This window comes from Anas platyrhynchos, chromosome 4 (assembly GCF_047663525.1).
Source record: "Anas platyrhynchos isolate ZD024472 breed Pekin duck chromosome 4, IASCAAS_PekinDuck_T2T, whole genome shotgun sequence".
Classification (NCBI taxonomy): Eukaryota; Metazoa; Chordata; class Aves; order Anseriformes; family Anatidae; genus Anas; species Anas platyrhynchos.
The window spans coordinates 58,897,547-58,911,176 of record NC_092590.1 but is presented as its reverse complement, the minus strand read 5'-3'; the positions used below and the strand labels follow the sequence as shown (position 1 = coordinate 58,911,176).

At 33.9% G+C, this 13,630-nt stretch overlaps 1 protein-coding gene across 6 annotated transcripts in view; it reads left to right on the top strand.

Moving 5' to 3' along the window:
• PCDH7 (protocadherin 7) overlaps positions 1–13,630 on the top strand; it is a 290,144-nt gene that overhangs the window by 119,899 nt on the left and 156,615 nt on the right. The gene's annotated exons all lie outside the window — the stretch shown is intronic.

Genomic DNA, 13,630 nt, shown 5'->3' with positions numbered 1-13,630 from the left:
AATTAATCCTGAGAGTTGCAAAGTTCAAAGTGGAAATTGCACCCATTCATCTATAAGGTATAGCATGAATAAAGAGTGCTTAAGAAGCTCAAGCAGCCTTCTGCTATGAGTCCTTTTGAACTGGCTCAGGTGACTTCACCCTGCAACAAAATTTATGATGTAAATATGAAGACTGGTGGAGATTTAAGCCTAGATACATTTGCCAGAGAGGCTACTTTTGCTGTGTTCAGAGATAAAATTTGAGGAGTTATTTCCGTTATTTCCCTGGTGAATCATAAACACGATCATCTCCTAGGAGAATTCCAGTACTGAACCTAACAGTATGGTTCATCAGAACCTGCAGACATCCTGACCCTGTGGGAAATGACCACTTTAAATAAAGAGAGCATTTTTGGTAGTGAATTTTTATATTTTCATTATGTGATTCTTTTAGAAATGATGCGATATTTTCATTATGTGATTGTAATTTCTTTCTAAATGGTGTTACTGTCAAAGCTAGGCTTTAGAATTAAAAAAAAATCTGATTTTAATTGTGTTTTGACTGAACAATATCGTTTTTGTTTTGTTTTGTTTTGTTTTTCTGTAATTATCCCACCTAATTATCCAAAAGCCTACATTTGATTTTCTGCATGACACTGTACAATGAAAGGATAAAATTACATGAAGTATCCGAAGCACTTCTTGCTTTTGGTACTTAAAAGTCTTTGGCAATAGACAGAAAGAGAGGTGGTTAGGCAAAATTGGTATTTGTCTATATGTGACACCACCTAACAGATGATTTATTTCCACTTGGAACCTTTTTTATAACATGTTAATATTTAAAACTTCTTTGGAATGGATAGAAAGCATTAGAGTCTCTTGAATCACAGTCACAGCATTAAACACATTCTTAGCTGGGTATTTGAGTGAGTGCATAATAAGGATGAATTTGGCTGTCTGAGAAGTCAGTGCTGCCTACTTTGAACCATCCTTCACTCACAGTACACTTCTGTGGGCCTGTGTTTTATTTCAGAAAATCCATCAGGCTGCTTTTTCCTCATGACCTTGAAAGTTACCCATCTGGTCGATAGCTCTGGAATAAAGTACCACAAATTCCAGTTCATGAACTTGTTTTAGAACTTTCTTGAGTCTCAAACAGCGCACTCATGGCAATGTTGATCAAAATGATCAAAAAAATGCCTGTATACATGTGATTGACCGGAATGATTGCTGACTACATGAAAATGTAGATAATGAACTGGCAATTTGAACTCATCGTTTATCAGACATGTAAAAAAAAGTATGATAAATACTTTGTTGTCTGTTGTATTTGACACATGCAATGAAAACCAGCCATGTATGAAACCTAGACTATATTCCTTTCTACTACTTTATTTTCAGAATGCTTAAAGCAACTAACATTAGCTTTAGTAAATATATGTTTCTGATAATCAGAATTCATGCATCTTTTTCCCATGACAAAAATAAAATAAAATAAAATAAAATAAAATAAAATAAAATAAAATAAAATATTAATGAATATTAGACTGTTTTTCTCTGCTGAGAATGTCTTAGAAAGAACAGGGCTAGTTGACTTCCGGAGGCCCCTTCCAGCCTCAACTCTTCTGTGAATCTTTTGACAGGGAATCATTGCACCGTTCTGTACTTGCCATCATTGAAAGGTACACTCCATCCATGAACAGACAAAACTACATCTCCATATTTAACATGTTATAGCATATTGATGGCTAATGTTTTTGTTATCCAAAACACCTAATGTTTTGGACTTGCACTTTGTTAAATTGGTGATGAAATGTTACAAGTGTAACCATATTTTTATGCTAACCATTCTTTATGCTAAGCAGTTCCAGAATACTTCAACTAGCTTAATTATTACAGCCTATCTATAGGTGCTACTTAGGAAAATAAGACTACAGTGTTTTAGCTATTTTTATTGAGCCATGCTTTTCTGTTTATGCTTTACATTATGCTTTATAAAATATTTTATGCATAATTAATGGATTTTTCTTCATATAGATCACTTTAGTTACTTTATTTAGATGAGAATCTTAAGAAGAGACTTTCTTAAAGGTGTCAGAAACCATTCTTGGACACAAGTTTGAAGTGAAAGATAAAAGTGATTTTGATTTGGAATGTGAAAATGAAATGTAGAAATCTAGTCTTAGGATAATGGAAGAATGCACATCCAAGAAATTAGCAGTGTCTCCACTGTTCTTTTCCAGGCAGTCATTGCCTTTCTTCAAAGTCATATTTTTCCTATTAACTGGCTGGAATATGTATTGATTAGCATATACCAGATTTATTTTTCTAAGAAAACACAATTTAAAATTTGTTTTCATAGAACTTCACCTCATTCAGTACTCATTCAGTAATAATTATTTAACAAATTGGTTTTAAGCAATTCTGCAGATGAATATTCCAGTACTTCTAGTGAATCTGTGTGTTTAAAGAACCTTTACTGTTTTAGCTATATTTCCAAATAATTATTTACATTTTAAGTAAACTCTACGACATATAGTACTATATGTCTTACAGTTTACTTAAAATAATATATATATATTATATATACACTATATACTTATATATAATATATATATAATATATATAATAATATATTATTATTATATATATACTATATATTATATATACTATATACTTAATATATAGTAATATGCTTCAAATGACATCACTGACAATTAAAAAATAACCTAAAGAAATAGGTGTAATTTTTCAGATGGTCATAATAGATGTACTTACTTTTTGAAAAATGTATTTTTACTTGTGTATTTGGGATATATCTATAGGAGTTAACTTATTGTCAGGAAACCTCTCCATTTAGTTTGTATTTTAAAGTACCCATTGAATTCTATGTTGTTCTGCAAACCACTACACTGAATATTTTCCTACAGAAAGTATATTCTGATTTTGCAGTAAAAGCAGTTTAAAGGTTTTTCAGTAGAAATGTAAAATACACAAACAAAACACACAAAGTAGCAACAACAATAACAACAAACATTTGCACCTTTGGCTGTCTATGTAATTAACCTTGGAGTATAGTTCTGGACACAGACTTCATCCATTATTTTGTCTGTAACTACCTTTTTATCATTTTCCTCTTCAGTTACCTCTTCTAAATGTATTTCTTCCAACAGTCTATTTTTCATAATGAAAGTGTATGCAATCCTGATGAAAATTAAATTGTATTGTTATGTTCATTCATGGCTCTTTTTCCCCTATTAAATCCGTACTGCATTTTCAAATACCATTCATTTTATGAATAAAACTAACCATTTTCCATCTCAAAGCCTATATTTTGAACCTTTGGCATGTTTATTACAAAAGTTGCCTAGCTACAGCATTCACCAAGAACATCATTTGTTAGATCTAACTTTAGTGATCTAAAAGTTAAGTAATGTAAATTACTTAAGAGAATATTTACATTCTCTTAAATATCTTCCTAGATGGGATATATTTCTATAGTTCTGTCCTTCCACTTTCTCTAGAGAAGCATAGTTGATTATCTTAAATTTTTATACCTTTTTAATTGGTCATGATAAAAAATGTGTAAGTCCTAACGTCGACCCTTCAAAAATCAATGTACTTCTAAATTTAATACATGTAGAGAACAATTTGGGCAGTCTAGCTGAATAAACAGTAAACAGATATTGGGGTCTACATGTTGCATAAGAATAGTAAAAAAATTTGAGCCCATTACCTAATTTTGGAAAACAGTTTGATTGCATATGTTGGAAAATATGTCATCATTGATACAGTGTCAGTTAAAAAAAAAAATCCTTGTTCCTAATCTCCTAGAAAGTGCATGAAAATCTGTGTTTACATACCTGCTCTTTTAGACTTGAAATGCCTGGCTTATATGTTACTTTAAATTTAAAATTTGATCCTATACTTCTAGGAGTTATTGCTGAATTTTCCTCAGATTAGATACCATGATTCTTCTCATTCACACTGTCCAGCATATCCTGTGAACAGGCATTAAAAAGAGAATATTCTCAATAGTATTAATAATTAATCTTTTTAATAATGATAGCAGGTAAAGTCAATCAAAAGGTGAGGTTTAAGGACTAGAAAGTTCCACTTGGATTTGATGTATGCATTAATAATTCAAATCTTTATTGATAGCTATTTTTTCCCAATTTATCTAATGAGTTCTATACAGAATACTGTGGTCTAATAGCAATGTATTAAAAATGTTTCATCTCATCTTAACAGCATGATATTTTTCATTACTTAGAAGAAGTTACATTCTGAAATACTTCACTTTTTATGCATCAGTGCTTTCTTATTACTAAACCTTTGTGTTTTGAAAGGTTTGTTTATGCTTTAGCTATCTGGACCCGTGATTTTAATGGCATTTTGACAAATGTGGACATAAGCCTCTCTTTGTGCAGAAAAACAAAACATACAAGAAATTCTAAAAGTCTATGCCTACAGTAGGAAATAATGGCACAACAGAAATGGACCTGTATGGTAAAACTGTGGGTACTGAGGCTTATTTTTATACTGTATGCTTTTTGTATTTTCTTTGGACTAGCTGTAGTCTGATCCTGTAAACTGAGCTCCTGTTAGTTCAAGCTATCTAGGTATGCTTTTAGCTCACATCTGTAATTTTAATTGGATCCCAAAAGAGTCCAACTTACTTGCTTCAAGTAGTTCTTCCAAGGATAGCGAGGTGCATTATTAGTGGATGATGAGAAAATTCATTTCTATAGCTCATACCTAATCTGACCTAAAATTTTATTGAAGAGTTACCCACAATACTGTATGACAATCTACATCTATTGCAGACTGTTCTGTAGTTACATATACGTATTTATATGCGTACACGTGTGTACATACATATAGGTATGCATGCTTACATGAAATAGAATATGTGCAGGACCTCAAATGATATATACATATATATTAGTGTTGCTTAATTGGATTAATTTTATCTATCACATCTCATTTAGACCCACTTGGACCACAGACAACAAAAGGATAATCATCCTGCAAAAATGTGTGTGGACAGTCTTTCTGGTCATATCCTTTCTCTAAGGGAAGCTTGGTGTATATAACTTTGGAATTCGGCCTCCGAACTTGCACATTCCATTTTAGGGCTTTGTAGCGCCTGATAAATAGGCTAGGTTTTTCCTTTGAGCACATTATTTTCATAATATTCCAGTTTCAAGAGAAGCTACTGATGATTTCAATCCAAATATCATCATGGTTGAGATTATAGGATGTTTTCTAAAAACACAACAATTACTGCAAGCCTCAAAAATTATTTACTACTGTGTGTACATCAAAAATGACCACATGTTTCTCATTGCAGACCTCTTTCAGGAGAATTACTCTGTTTTAGGGTTTGTATTTTTGTTCATACAGTGGGTGGGGGATGGGGGAGAAAACAACAAATCTGTGTAATTTTTAAGGGTAAAGAAAGAGCAGGCAGATGGGAATATTTCTTAGAATGAGGGTCCAGGTAATAGTAACATTATAAATTAAAAAGAGGGCAAGTGTGGGGCACAACAGGTGTGTGTGGTTAGTTGTGGGCATGGAAAGAATTGAGCAGTATTGCACTGATTAGCAGTAGGACCAGTATTTATGTGTGTACAATTAATAATGAATAAAGGATGGAAGTTGAATGGTTATTTTATTTTATTTTATTTTATTTTTTTTGGGGGGGGTATTTTTTCAGAGAATAATATTTGAGACAATGAGAAAATTTAGAATATGCTCTAACAGTGTAGAAAACAGATGAGATAAAAATTTTTTGTATGTAAGCTGTGAGTTAGGAGGTAACAGAATTAACAGTCTCTGTGAACTGATATCCCTGGACTAGTGAATTCTCTGCTGATGGGCAGAAGAAAAGAAAAAAGTAAAACAATAACAAACACAAAAGAACTCCGTAAAACCACCTTTTCCAAAGATGTCAAGAAAAGACAATGATCCTGTCACAGAAAAGTGGAGAAGCAAAAAAAGTGTTAGCCATTATGAAGAAGCAAGTAGAAGGTACCTGAATGACAATTAGCTAAATAGATATTATTCCACCATGTTACCAATACATCTTGGTCAAACAAATGTACTCAGAAAAAATTAATGGAACTTTTTAGAAAGTTGGAGTGGAATACTGAAATTTAATGAATGAGTTCAGAAAAACAATCTAGATCCACTGAAGTTGTGCTTAATCTCCGTGAAAGATTTAGGATAACCCCTTTTTTAAGAAAATAGAAGGAAATGGGATAGAAAACATACTTCATGTCCTATTTGTTCTTGGGAAGACACAGTATTGCTTCCACCACTTTCTTTCAGAAAAATCAGTGCTTCAGGGTCACAGATGGCTGGTTCTTAACAATTCTCAAACAGTGGGATACTGACAGATAACTTGACATTAAATATATTTTCATGAGCAGGCGAAAGAATATAATTGAATTATTTTGACCATCTCTGCCTTAGATTCTCATTTGTTGGTTTCTTTATGCTTATCTTTAAATAGGTACCAAAAAGAGCTCTTGTGAAATGATAAGAATATTGGCTTTGTTAAAAGCCTTTTAAATCTTGTTTAATTTTTGTAAGTGAACTTGTGTGCTATACTTTTATAGGAGGATTCTATCATAAAACAGTATTATGTCTTTGAGACAGGGATGCTTTTCATATTTTTAGTGTCTTCTCTTTTGATGTTTATCAAAATAATAAGCATGGCTTTTGTTTGTTTACTTGTAACAGAAGTGAATGTAACTAGGAATCTACTTAATGATCATAGCCAGGTGAATGAAAAGGATTTCAGGCTGCTCAGAAATCATTGTCATGATTCAGAAAGGCAAATCTGGATGATCAGTGAGATAAGATATTTGGGAAAAGCATTGAACTTAAAAGGAAAAACATATGTTTGAATGCTACAGAAAAGATGCCCGTAATGTAAAATACATTCTGAAATATTTTCCCTGAATATCAAATCTTAACATGTACCCTTGGGCTTAGGCAAATAGATATTATTGAATTTGTATTTCCTGTTTATACAGAACAAACAAAATATGCTTGTGGCTCATGACCAGGAGCCCACATGCGACTGCAATTCAAATTAACAAAGATGCTACCAAGAGTGAGGGCGGTGATGATGGAGATGGTGCCTCTGCTGTCTGTAGAATTCTTCCCTGATGGCTGAGCTAATCTCCCTTTGTTGCAGGTGATGCTTGCTAGAGAGTTTGTAGTATCAAAATATTTCTAATTTTTTCAACTCCTGTTTGAAATTGCAATTGTTACTGCCTTTTTCTGAATTTAAAAGAAAAAGTTGGTTATTCTTATCAGTGTGTTTCTTCTACTCTCCCCTCATGTTGTAGTACTTGTCTTGGGTTTTTCAGGCTTCTCATTGAAAAATAATGCCTGTTTAATTTAATTTCCTGCCAATTTTATATTAACCACAATGGTAGAAATTTAGAACAGTACAAATATGTGATTTGAACAGGGAAAAGAGTTGTGTGGGTTGAATCTATTCATGCTGAATAGTAATTGTTCATTAATATTTTGTTTGTCTTTCAACAAGTTTCCAGCAATTAAGAATGAATAGAAAAAAAAAAGGATAATGACATGTTTTATCAAAATTCAAGGGCTTAAAGAAACACTTTGAATTTATGTGATGAGTTGATGTAACTCTTCTGCATTTTTTTTTTTTCAGATCTATCCTATACGTATCTCACAGTTGCTGTGTTAGTCTTGACATTGATTGACTCTGTGAAGCTAAAAGGAATTATAACATTATTTAGGTTTGACTCATCACCAGTGCTTTTTGTGCTTTGGCACAAACTCTAATACAAAAAAAAAAAAATCCATTCAAATACAAGAAAAATCTTTGCTATGAGAGTGACATAATGTTGGAACAAGGTGCCCAGAGAGGCTGTGGAGTCTTCTTTCTCAGAGATACTCAAAACCTGACCAGACATGTCCTTGGGCAAAGTGCTCTTCGTAATCCTACTTTAAGCTGGGAGGTTGGACTAGGTGATCTCCAGCGGTGCCTTTCAATGTAAACTGTTCTGTGGTTCAGTGAAAAATCTGAGCTAGATAGATACTTGGCCAGCTTAAATCATGGCTGAAGATATCATATGCCCTTTAAAGTGGGAAGTCATCCAATATGAGAGTTAGGGAAAAACAAGAACTTTAACTGCTGATCTTCCAGTGTTTTGGGTAATGCCCAAGCTAATGCTGAGTAAGCTAGCAGAACTATTAAAAATAATGTATCTTGCTTTAGCTTGGTACTCAGTTTGGGCTAATTTTTTATACTTATTATTATATTAAGTCGCTTCTTGGATTGCATTTTACATTTTAAAATCTTTTCAAAATCCTGGTGCTGTTGAGATGAAGGTGTTGCAGCAGCAAGGGAAGCCTGATAGAATCTTGCTATTTTTATCCAAGTGCTAAGTAATGAAGAGAGAAAATTGCTAACTGTCCCTTGTTACACTTTAGAGCATCCACTTTGTATCCAGAATCAATAGTGAGGTAACTGGCTGAGAAAGGGTGAAAACCCTTGCTCTCAATTAACCATAAAAAGAATTGAGTCTTTCACCCTTCTACTTCCTGCCGTTGAACCAGGTGAACCAGGATTTGAACCAACTGTATTTACAGAACTGGTAATAATTTCTATACAGAAACCATGATAGAATATCATCCCTAAACAATGTGAAGTAGCAGGAAATAAGATGCAAAACAATAATTTTAGAAAATGAAAGGAAAATCTTCATCATAATGAAGAAAAAGTGTCACGATTAAGCCTTATTCAGCTATATGGTTATATTGCTTTCACCTAGTCTATTCACAGACTGTCCCTGATTCCTACCTCCGAAATTAGGGTTTGTCATGAATTGAAATACAATTTTACTTTCTAGCTTGGATAAAGAAGAGTTAATCAATGCAGACTATGATAAGCTCTGTACCACAGAATAAGACTGCATTTGGCATTGCAGAGATTTTTGTTCTGCTGGTGAGAGGAAAAGAAAATATCTGGTTCATGAAGTACAGCTGAAAGAAGGAAGAACTGGTGATTTACCTTTGGGGTATATTTCAAGGGTGCATTTTTTTCTCCATGATCTGATCATCTCCATGATCAGATATAATTGGGAATAATTCTACATGCTGTTACCAGAAAATTAATCAACCTTCAGAGGGAGAAAATAATCAGATCTCTTGCATTCCTATAAAGTGGTGTTTCCTGTGAATCCAGTAAGGACTATCATTACTAATGATTGCTATGAAAGTAGTAAAGGCTAAGGATTGCTGTTTTGCTAGGAAAGACAAACTGAAAACTAGTGGGCTTATTTGCGTAAAAGCAGCTCTACCATATTCATTTACAGTTCTGGCAGATGGAGCTGTGTTAATGTTGTGAACTGAAAATGGATGAAGCTAAACATAACCCTCTCCTCTCCCCACATGGACATGTGCCTTAGTTTGTCAGCACCTGGAAATTTTTCATGCCAGTTTTTCTGTGAAATGTTATCAATGAAAACAAATTAAGGATGTAGTCTGTTTCTCCTGGTTACAGTGTGGTTTGAATCCTTGTTCCTGACATTGCAATAAATGCCAGAGAAAAACAGTATTTTACAACTGACTTTTTGGAGATATTATTCCTGATATCTATCCTTCTTCTCTTCAGTTGTCTCGCTATAGAGTTTTCTTTAAAACCTCAAAAGTTTCACTGATTGGGATCTAAACAAAGATCAGGCTGCATGGGAAAAAAAAAATCCTGTTTATATTTTGTTTGTTTGTTTTTATTTTGCATTCATAGCAGTTGATGTATAAATATAGTTTCTTGTGTATCAGCATTTTAGTGCTCATAATTTTCTTGATAGGGATTAAATTTCATGTAACTTTTAAATGTTCATGTTAGTAATAATAAAGGGCTCCTATGTTTTATATACAGTACAGGTCATTGCCCTTTTCAGAGGCATTTTTTTAGCAATCCTATAGTTCTGTATTATCATCTTTAAGATAAAATCATTTGTCATTGTAAAAATGTTTACCATAATTAGATTTTCACCTTAATTTTCCAAATATATAAAAACCCTGTATCTTTTATGATCCACAGCTCTGACTATTGCTGTGTTTATTCAAATTATGCTATGTAAAGTATATGGTGTTTTATATATGGTGTTACTGTAAAATGCAGTAAGGATATCCTTTTTTTTTTTTTTCTGTTCTTAAAATGCATTAATTTCATCAGATGCAGTGTTTGTCAACTACATAGGTATAAAACATGTATTATTATCAATATCTCTTTCTTCTAATCAGCAAACACAGGCCATGGTGTTATTCCATGAGACATAATGAACTCAAATTTAGCAATACATTTGCCAGAGAAGACTTGGTTCTCAGAAGTAATGCAATATAGAGGTCAGAACTGTGATATTTATACTGTTAGTAGAAGCGCAATTAATGCTGCAGAATAACAATTAAACATGTACATCATTCATTGGGAAAATATTTCACCAGCATTATATCATACTCATTAATATTCTGTGGAATGGGCTATATGGGTGAACTGAACTGAATGTTACTTGTGTTAGTTTTGTGTCAGATAATTCCTACTCAGTTCAGCACTTGAGAAAAAAAAAGCAAGATGAACATCTGGATCTGTTTTAAAGCACATTATTAATAACTAAGTAAAAGCATGTGAAATTTCTCTTAGTTTAGAGAATAATTTATTATATTCTTAGGGATTTTCAGTCTTATTTATAAAACAATCTGGTTTTGCAACTATTCTGTATATTCTTCTCTATATGCCACCCAGGAACAACATATATTCTTTAAAGAATACGGGAAAGGAAAAAGGACAGTCAAATTCTTTTAATTCCAGTGTTAAGTTGCATCCCTCTGGTTCTTGTAGTAACTGCAGATGGTATAGAGTGTTTATGGTGCAGTGTGTCTTGGCTACAAGATTATATCTGAAAAAGGAGGCGGAACATTTACTAAATGAAACCATAAAAACCTTAAGCAAAACCCTAAAGAGAGAGTGGTAATATTTGTCTCCAACGTGAAATTTCAAAGAGGTTATCCCAAACTAGTCTTTTGAATACTTTTTAAGTAGGACAACAGGTATGCGGTAACTGTTTATGACAGGCTTTGCATCTCACCCTTGAATTCTTTGAGGTCTCCAGTGTCTCTAAGCGTCATACTCTCCAGTTATCTACAGTTACATACAGTGCAGGTGTGATTTTCCTAGGAGAAACCTGAATAAGGGGTAGGACCTTCATATTTTAAGGGTAGGTTCTGTTGAGCTTAGCTCTGAGTTGCAGTGCTACTTTTACTACTTCAGAGGTAATCTGTATCCAAAGGTATTTAGCATCTTTTAAACAGTGGTTCCTAAACTGTGGCCTGTGGTTCACTGGGAGTTTAAGAGTTACCAGTTCATGATACGGCTATATACATATAGGTCTATAGGGCCTTTCAAATGTACCTTCTTATGCCTTCTCAAGGAATTTGGTAACAAGCAAACAAAGCAGTAATCTGTGTGAAATTATCAGCATTGCCTCCTTAATTTGCAAGTTTTCTAAACTTGTCACAGTATCCCTAGCAGTTAATTCCTTACTTGAGTTATACTGTGATATTCAAGAATAACCTCTGGGAGAAGATCTAAGTAAATCCAAATTGTGTGAGGTTCTCAAAGTTTATATTGTTGGTCCAGAATTTAGTAGTAATTGATGCATACATGTATATAGCTACAGCATACAGTGTCTCATTACATGATGTTTTGGTCTGTCAAACAGTTCACAGCCTAAGTACTGACCAAAACAAGGATTTGTAAAGTTATTTTTGTAGTGTCAGTATGATCAGTGAAAATGTATATCTTTAGCTGTAGTCAAGTGGAAGTTTTGGATCCATTTTAATATATACATTAGCTATCATAAATTGTCAGTAAAAAACTAATTCTGAACATGGAACTTTGCTAAACACTTTAAAAGTTGCTGGTCTTGCACCTGTTATTGCTAAATCTGTTCTTTTTTTTTTTTTTTTTTCCTGAAATGTATATGCTACATATGTGCTTACCAATACATATTAAGTATGTTTACTAATATTCTTTAATATTTAATATGGGAGATAATATACAAATCACTCTTGCCTGTATGTGTGATTCCACAAAAGCTTGTCATTTCAAAGATAAGCTGTGTGATTTAAGCTAGATCTTGTTTTAAAGCAAAATGCAGTTTCCTGTTGAGAACTAACATACAGATATTCCTTACATGCCTAGATGCTTTAACTGAAAGCAGGTTTATTCCACTCCAAGCATATATATGTATTGCCACTAAATACTATTTAGCATACTATGTATATATACCCATATACCACCCATAGAGCCTAATCCCCTGATTGCACAGAGTATGTAACAGCCAGAGAGTGTGCTCACTGGGGAGCCTGCCAAGAAGGGGGAGACTGTAGGCTTTTGATTTCTTGCAACACAGGGCAGACAGCTCTTTCATCTGTACAGGGGTAAAAACTCTGCCTGAGGAAGCATCAGAGACCCTCTTCTCCAAGGGCATGGAGTCCCCATTTGCTGACCTAGCCTGATGTTTAGGGAGATTTGCAGTTTGATAGGTGCTCAGATGCAGGATGGGTTGGAGAGACTCCTGAGGCTTATTCACCTTCAGACTATCAACTTTTGCTCCTCATCCACCTGGGCACTGGTGATAGTTGTTGACTGTATCAAGGGGTGACTGCATGTCTCTGATGGGAGAGGGTGAACAGCATGTGGGACCAGGTGTTGTTTTGACACTGAAAGGCTTGGGAAGATAGATCCTGAGGACCAACAGCTGGTCTTGCAAGAAAGGGATTTCACTTCTAGATCTTTAAACTAGAAATGGCTGTGGAGGGAAATCAAAACCACAGTAAAGTAAGGAAGCGGTGGGCAGGGGTGGGCACCACTGGGTGCAACGTGGCAGCTACAAGAGACACTTTTGCAATGATGAAGCAGGGTAAATGCAGGGGCACCTCCAGCATGCCATATGTATACAAATGCAAGCAGACTGGGAAACAAGCAGGAGGGACTGCAGCTCTGCATGCAGTCACAGAGCTACAGCTTTGTTCAAATTACTGGGCTGATCTGGGAATAGTCAGATTGGAATGAAACAGCAGAGCCAGCTTGCAAGATATGAAATACTGTCTTTGTCTGGCATCTTTTTATATACTTAGAAGTCAACCTGTGGAGAGCACAAGAAGAGAACTGATTGTTAACATAAGCAAAAACAACAATGAAAGAAATGATGGAAGAAAATCAGTTGTTCACCTCTAAAAGTATAGCTTAGGTAAATATACTTGATCTTCACATTGATTTATTATTTCTCTGAGGTAATTTAATGTGTGCAAATTGTCAGTAATACAGTACATAACCTATTAAAATATTAAAGTTTAATGCAAATGACACAGACACTTTGTGGGACATGTTATTTTAAAGGTCTTTGTCCTTCCATTATGATTTAAAGTTAGTTGGAAAGGTTTTAGAATACTTGTGCAGCTCAACAAACAGCTTCCTTCTGAGTACTTGGGGAAGAGAAAGATCTTACTGAGAATCTATGGGGAAAAATATTAAAGTTGTATATTGTAGATCTAGGGTCTTAACCTAGCAGTTGTAATCCTACTCTATGATTTA